We start from the raw sequence: 8,073 nt of genomic DNA, 5'->3' as shown, positions 1-8,073 counted from the left end.
TAATGGTTGGGTGTGGATTACTTGTGTATTATTGTGATGTTTTTATCAGCTCATTCTCATTCTGACGGCACCCATTCACTGCAGATGTAATGCTACATTTCACAAAATCTGTTCTGATGAAGAAACAAACTCTTCTACATATTGGATGGCCTGAGGGTGAGTACATTTTGTGCAAATTTTCGCTTTTGGGTGATCTTAACTTTAATCAAAGACTACAGAATCCTCAAGCCGTGTCACTTGTATAGTTTTGAATGGGGCAAAATGCAACACTCAATATGGCCACCCTATCGAACGAAGCCCCGCCTTCTGAGTAAAAGAGCCAATCGCTAATCAGTAATGTCATTGAGTGACTGCAGCTGCAGTTAGAAGTCCCCTATGTTCCAAATTGAAATATTAAAAAAATAAGCTTTTTAAACAATATTTAAGCAAAATAAACAACATATATGATACAGTTGTTGTCAGATTTCATTGGTGATTTCAAATATGAAATTTAACTGTAAGCTTGTCAAACAGTTTTGGAGAATATGCAAGATTCAACATGCAAGATTCATAAACATTTGTACAGAGCATATTTTAAATTATCAATAATCCAAAAGCCAATGGGTTTCGTCAAGGGAAAGGGGTGAAAAATACACAATCTCTATACAAAACTAGTAACGCAGCCTTTTTAAAATCTTGCTAGTACTTCCAACCACAACTTGAGCACATCTTAAAAATCACATCATAATTACGATTATCGAAATCAGAGGTAGGGACTTTCAAAGAGGGCTTAAATCATGGCATGATCAAGAATTATTGATTTCTGTAAGATTTTTGTGTGTGTGTGTGTGTGGTTTAAATCTTAATGAGAAGAAAAATTAAAAAAGAGATTGAAACAAATAAAGCGAGAGGGAAGGACCCGGGGAGAGCAGACTGTGTAATTTAGCAGCATGTATATTTCAGAGTTTGTGTTTGTGTGTGTCTCGCCGCGCCACACAAGAGTCTCTGTCCTTACGACACAGCGGGGGGCACAAAGCTGATGAGGGTTGTTTGTGAAATGTTGGGCATTTAAAATGCCAGCACACTTACTAGACATGAGCAGACTGGCATTAAAGACCACTGCGGCGCTCTGGCACGCTCCTAAGAAGATTTCTTTTAATTGGCCTTCAGAGATGCCCGGATTAGCCGTGAATTCAGTCTGTGCGACTGTGTTCAGCACTGATAAAAAGAGGTTAAAAGAGGTTTCGCTTGCTCAAAACTATACACTTGAAATCGGATTTGGTTCTCTTTTCAATGGGCGTGTTACAAATAAACATGCTAATGTTGAAAATAAACACGTTATAATGCGGTGTTGATATGATAATTAACCTGTGCATATCTTGGTAAACCTGTCAATTTGTGGGACACAGAGATCACGACGCACAACTAATTGGACTCTAAACATCATAATTGCCTCTTTAGCTGTCGACATAATAGCTGGAAATTAGCGAGTTCTAATTCACATGTGCTAGACTGTTGCACCATATCAAATGACTTTAGCAGCACCAACAGCAAACTGTATAAAGAAAAAACACTAAATAGCGGCAGATTAGAGTTCTTTAGTTCATAGCAGAACCCTTTATGCTGCTGAATAGAGCCCTAATATAGAAAGAGCCTAATGCATCCAAAAAGATGTAATAATAAGGTCCTATTTGTTAACATAAGCTAAAATGAACTACAGATATAACTGTTCATTGCTTGTTCATGTTACTTTGAGAATTGTATACATTATACACTGCGCCAAATTCTGGACACCCTGCAGAATGTGAACTCCTTTATTCCAAAAATATATGATAATATCTTATTTTTTTTTCTACTTTCAGCAGATGCCGTTTGTGTTCAGATTTCCAACAGTTATGGTTAGTTACGCAGGAACTATACAGCCACCTGGTAAAATCTGATTTTAATAAAAGCACACTGGACTGGAGCAGAACAACATGGGATGAGTAAAAAAATACCATTTTCTTTTATGATCGAACTATTCTGTTCCTTTAATAACGAATATATCATCCCCATAATGTTTTTCTTCATTAACAGCACAATGGATTATAAATAAGTACACGAAGGGCTCTGCGTTCAGGCCGATGGTGCTTGTGTTTTACAGCTCTCTGTGTGGCTGTGAATCAAGCGCTGCGAGAGCCGAGGGGTGGTTTGAGGAATTGCCCCTCACAGACCCCTGGAGGGGTGTTAATGAGCGGACCGCTTGAGCTCAGCGGGGTCTTGCTGCTCTGGTAGCCTGTTAAAGGGATTGTGGTAAATTTGAGGCAGTGTTGGGCAGACTGTGTCCTTACGCTAACCCTTGCTGCTGGCTAGAAACTACAATTACCCTTACAGTCATTCCTGCAAAAGCTTCAAAATGTGTTTGCCCTCAGGCTGGTCTTTGGTTATGTTCAGAATACTATATACTACTCATACTATATTGTGCAGGGAGCAGTATGTATCTTGGCAGGGGGTGCAAATTTTTAATATGATTTTAATATTGGGTGGGTGGTGTTGGCGCAGTGGATAAGACACATGTCTTTGGTGTGAGAGACCTGGGTTCGAATCCACTGTTAGACACCAGTGTGTCCCTGAGCAAGACACTTAACCCCTAGTTGCTCCAGAGACGTGCGACCTCTGACATATATAGCAATTGTAAGTCGCTTTGGATAAAAGCGTCAGCTAAATGAATAAATGTAAATGTAATGTAATATGCATGAAATACAAGTGCATTTTCCAAAATTTTCAGTATGCAACCAGTGCACACTGTTTAGAGTCATGTATCCCAGAATGCAATGTGCTCGACTTGGCCTTACATTTCCTGTGACATAAATAAACAGGGAACAGTTTCAACCATGATTTTAAAATTCTCTACTAAATAAGCAATTAGAGTGATAAAAGTTTTTTTTTTTTGGGGAACAAATACATTTCATGATCAATATTGTTATTAAATGTATGTATTACACTGCATTCTGTTTGTCATACTTAATAAATTATAGCAGGCCTTAAAGAGTGTTATTTGGGCATTTGTATGTACTATTATGTCTTAATATTTTGTTTTAGTTTTTTATTCAGTTTTTATTTTAATTTAGTATTTTTAGTCATTTATGTAGTTTTTTTGTCACTTGTTTTTTTTTTTAAGATTATATTTTTTTGTTTAAATTAATTTATATTTCAGCTTTAATTTTACTTGACTACTTTTAGTACTTCAAATTAAACTCAGTTGCTTCTTTTTTACATTTTTCATCTAATATTTACCTTTTATTTAAACTTCAATTAACCAAAGCCGTTTTTAAGCTTTAGTTTTACTAATAAACAACAACACTGCAGTAAGCAATACGCTAATATTTCCTCCTGATTACAGTCTGTATCTTGAGCTCAGATGTTGCTCATCTGTAATTATCCTTCGGGACTCTTCTGGTGTTACGTCAGTGGACACCTGTAGCTCTGTGATTAAGCACAGAGTAATCATGAGCTCCTCAGAATATCCAACACATACTAATGTCAACAGAACATATAAGAACAAGTGACCCTATCATGTTTCTGATCTATTGGATAAGCATGTATGTATGCTATTATTGAGCAAAGTCTGATCTCTAAAGCTCCAGCACACCTCTACCTCAACCAGATGAGATGTTCGCCAATTTCTAACAATTTCTCCTGACCTGAATTTTTTTTTTTTGTGGAAAGACTTCTCATCACTCACACCTATGACTCTGACAGGTCTTGTTTTACAGAAGAGAGAGGAGATCTTTTGGCGGACATCATGTCTATCTCAGTGCTGACTCACTCCTCTGTTCTCACTGGGAAGATTAAAGGTGTGTGTGTCTTCACCAGCCAAGCACAGATTTCCCTTAATGTTTCTCCCTTCAGTTCTTTATGGGTCTAATCTCTTTCAGCCTGCGCTATTGATCCTCTCAGTGCTGCCGACAGAAACTACATGCAACTGTTTGATCTGAGACAGACAGATGTGCTCCAGACTAAAAGGAATGGAGGATTCTTGCCCACGGAGAGGTTTGAGGGCTATGGATCACTTGTTACTTTCCTAGCGCACCTTGGGCAAGGTTTTTGATAATAAACAAGATGACAGACATTGCATGACATTCTGGATGTGAAACTTTTGGCATAGATGGACATAAAAGGACTTAAAGGGGTCAAAACATAAATTTTTTATCATTCCATTTTTCCCTAAAGTCCACTCATAATGTAAGTCGAGGTTTTTGGCACCAAAAACAGTTGTATTTGAATTTTTCATGACCATTTCCCCTCTCTTTGAACCTTTTCAGGGTTTTTTGTCAGTGTGTTTTGTACAGTGTGGTCCAAATGTCTGAGACCAATAGTGAAATGCTTCTTTTTTTCACTAATGCCTAATTTAACAATAAATAATATTTGGAATTCCAATATTTGGAATTTTTTGAATTTTCATTACAAATTATTTTATGAACATAATTGAAATGAAAAATGCTTGACTTATTTATTTGACAACACATGAGTTGACATTTCAAAACAGTGAATTAGATGGGGAATAAATCTTGAATGGGACCAAGTTTCTGAACACTTAATAGGCGTTTTTGGGTGGTTTCATGTTTTTGACATCAACACCATAAATACAGAATGAGACGTGTTTGCAGCTTAGAACACAAGCTCTTTTTGGACTGAAGAGTACATTTTGAGTTCTAGAAGTTGCAGACGTTGTTCACTTTATTTTAAAGGTGCCATGTGTAAAAATTGAGGTAAAAATATCCAAAAAATGACCTACATGCTTCAAAAGAATGAGAAGAAATAAGGGCGATGATGTCATTAAAAAAATGTCAAGTTATAGTGCTGCAGAGATACCAACCTTAATTAGCATTAGCATTACTAGCCACGGCCCGACAGGTGTCGTAATACCAGTTTCGGCCATGGGAGGCAGTATGCGGGCAACATAACCACCAGCCAACCTGCAATACACGAATAACTCGCACGGCTTGTGGGCGTACCTGAACCTGATGTCAATCGTGTGGAAAGTACAGCCCACTACATTTCAGTTCAGGGAAGAGAGCGGAAGGATGACTGAAGCCCTTGGCAAGAGACCACCACCCGCTACAGGGAAACAACCGCGCTCGGAATCACAAATCAAATCCGATAAGAAAAGGAGCCGAACCAGAGTAAACATCGGCACTGCTTTCAATCGCTGGAGACAACTGATGGACCTGAAAGAAATGAGGTTCGACACCGAACTTGCAACATTTCTTTTGGATTGGTAAGTTAGATGCTGTTAGTATTTTGCTAGAAGTTTGTTTTATATGTTTGCTTATTTATTTCGGGAAGTTATAACATAGAAATGTATCGAAGGCTGTTCGATAAACGTGCTAATGTTAGCGATGGCTAACCGTAGCTGCGTTTGTTACTATAGTAGAGATGATCGGTTCACGTGCACTAGGGATCTGCCGTGTAACATTTACAAGTGCCAAAACGGTATTGTTTGAATTGCGTAATAAAATTGACAGAATCTGATATTTTTTTATATCATAACTAACCTGCTCTGTCTAGTCTGTTGGTCTCCGTGTCCTCTTTGCTTCGTGGTTTTTCTGTACGTGAGAAAATTGATGTGTGGCGTGAAAGCGTGTGAAAAGAGTCAATTGCGTGTGTCTCACGGTGAATGCTTGAGAGTTGGCAGCTCTGGTTACGTTGGTTGGCGCTAGCTTGGTCAACATCAGCTGTCTGATGTTGACAGAATGCTGTCTGTCAAATTAATTTAATTCAAATAATGTGTATATACAACTCAATATGTAATATGAACAAAACGAATATGAACATATTCACTGGTAAAGGTGAAGGGGAGTAGCTTGAAGATGTCATGTTTTAAAATCACTTGACATCACCCAACGTTCCTCTGGAGGCAAAACGTCCTCTTAGGCTTCGGCTATGGCTCTAGGGTTGTTGTGAAGGTAGGGGCGGAGCATAGAGACTATGCCGTTTCTCGTTTGTTACTCTAGAGAAGACCAATTCACTTTATTGAGGCATACTGCCCCCATCTGGTATGGAATGTGGAGTATGACTTGATTTTTTTTGCCAGACATGACAGATGGCACCTTTAAACGTAAAAGCATAAGCAGCCATTTGTAACTTTAATACACCAGTGTTTTAAGGCTTTCAGTGTCATTTTCATGTAAAAAAAAAATAAAAATCTGTTATGCTGCTTGATATTATAATGTTATCATATTGTTTTAATTTATTATCATGATCATGAACACACTGGCTTGTACCGTTTTCAGCATTTTGTTATCCTTCTCTGCTGCACAGAAGCTTATTGTTGCACATTCAAAGAAAACAGCTTGCATCTGCATTTTGTTATAAAAATCAATTTTCTGTGCGATTTTTATCATGCACGTTTCTGCCCTGCATGTCTTAACATCTTCTTTACATGAAGACCTTGATCTAACAGCCAAATAGCATGTTGAGGAAAAGTAGTAAGTCACATCAAAAAGACAATCAGACGCTCTAAAGGCAGTAAAAACTTTAATAGCCATAATTAACCATTAACCTTCACTGAATATGAATCTAATGGAGCCCATTCACAAAGGCATTTAAAGGGTTAAAGCCAGTAAATGCACTCATCATTTGGTGAGCTCGCTCCTTATTCACTGAGATTCTCTGAAAAGCTCCTAATGGTGGGCCAGTAGACATTTTCATTACTTTTCATGACCCGTGCCAGTCAGTCTGAGGTCCATTATGTCTGCAGAACGACTCACCGAGGGTAAATTTGCCCTACGCAGGTCGAAACGTTTCTGAGGTGTCAAGTGGACAATAAAAGGGGAGAGAATATGAAATTTGGGCCAAACGGGCTGTAATCGGCTCTTGAAAGGACGGAGAAAGGTTTAAAGGTGCTGATGGTGAGACGCGTGACCTGCTGCTCAATTCAAAAACTGAGTTTTCAATTTCTTTTCATTCCCATGAGAATAAAGTGTGTGAGGTTGAAAGTCGTCACATAGCGATCCGGACGAGGATGCACATCTGCAAGCTCATCTCCTTATGTATATTCAAATACAATTCAAAAACTGTGTTTTCAATCTACTATTGTCATTTCAAAATAATTATACTGGCCATTCTGCACATAAGGCATATGCAAAAACGATCACAGTATGCTGCCTATAACAAAACCCGATCACATTATTATTCATAGGTATTTGTATGCAAAGTGTGGTTCCAGTGAACATACATCATCTGAATCATAAACACTGATGCATATGATATCACACAGTTTTCGTAAACCCTTTGACTTGTAACTTTAGAAGTGCATGGGACATATATATATATATTATATTATATTAATAATGTTTTTATTATTTAATATTATTTAAAATTTCAAAACTTTGATTACAAAATATCGTAATTGTAGCAGTCTGATTAAACAACAATTAAAGCAATAAATGGTAAAAATCATCATTTGTATAACTATCAGTTCATTCAAACTGAAAATGAAAGGTCAAATTAAATGCATGTCATTTCGGCACATATAGTAGAGATCTGGGTATGCACACTTTGCAAATTAGCATGCTTTTCTGTCTGTGGTTAAAAAATATGTTTATACTTCAACGCATGAATACCTACAAATCGTCCTAATGCAACTTATGCAACTTTCAACATATTGTGTGTAACACCGAGACACTCATGAAACACAAGTCCCCTCAGCAGCTGCAGATGAGTTTATTTTAGACTTTTGTTTGATTGTGCATTTTGTTCCCATGGAGGGTATAATTTGGTGCATAAGTGCCCGAGGGGGTGACGAATACCCCTGCATAATTAAAACAAATGATACAAACGGAGGGAGAGTATTGATTAATTCATGACGAAGATTCAGAGAGATCAGATTAAACAGCGTTTGATCATAAAGAATTTGAAGGCTGTTAAAGATGCAGCACTAATCCATCTGCTACAGCAACTAACTCCACATATGCTAAATTATGAACTCTTCACAGACGTCTGAAGTGGTGTGGAATTAGTTGATTGTGTACAGTTGTCAAGATGCTTCATTCTGAATTGGTTTTATTCTAATCCAATAAGTTGTGTGTTTTCATGTTTAAATCCTGGTTA

This window comes from Carassius carassius, chromosome 43 (assembly GCF_963082965.1).
Source record: "Carassius carassius chromosome 43, fCarCar2.1, whole genome shotgun sequence".
Classification (NCBI taxonomy): domain Eukaryota; kingdom Metazoa; phylum Chordata; class Actinopteri; order Cypriniformes; family Cyprinidae; genus Carassius; species Carassius carassius.
Note: the sequence above shows the minus strand (reverse complement) of the source record.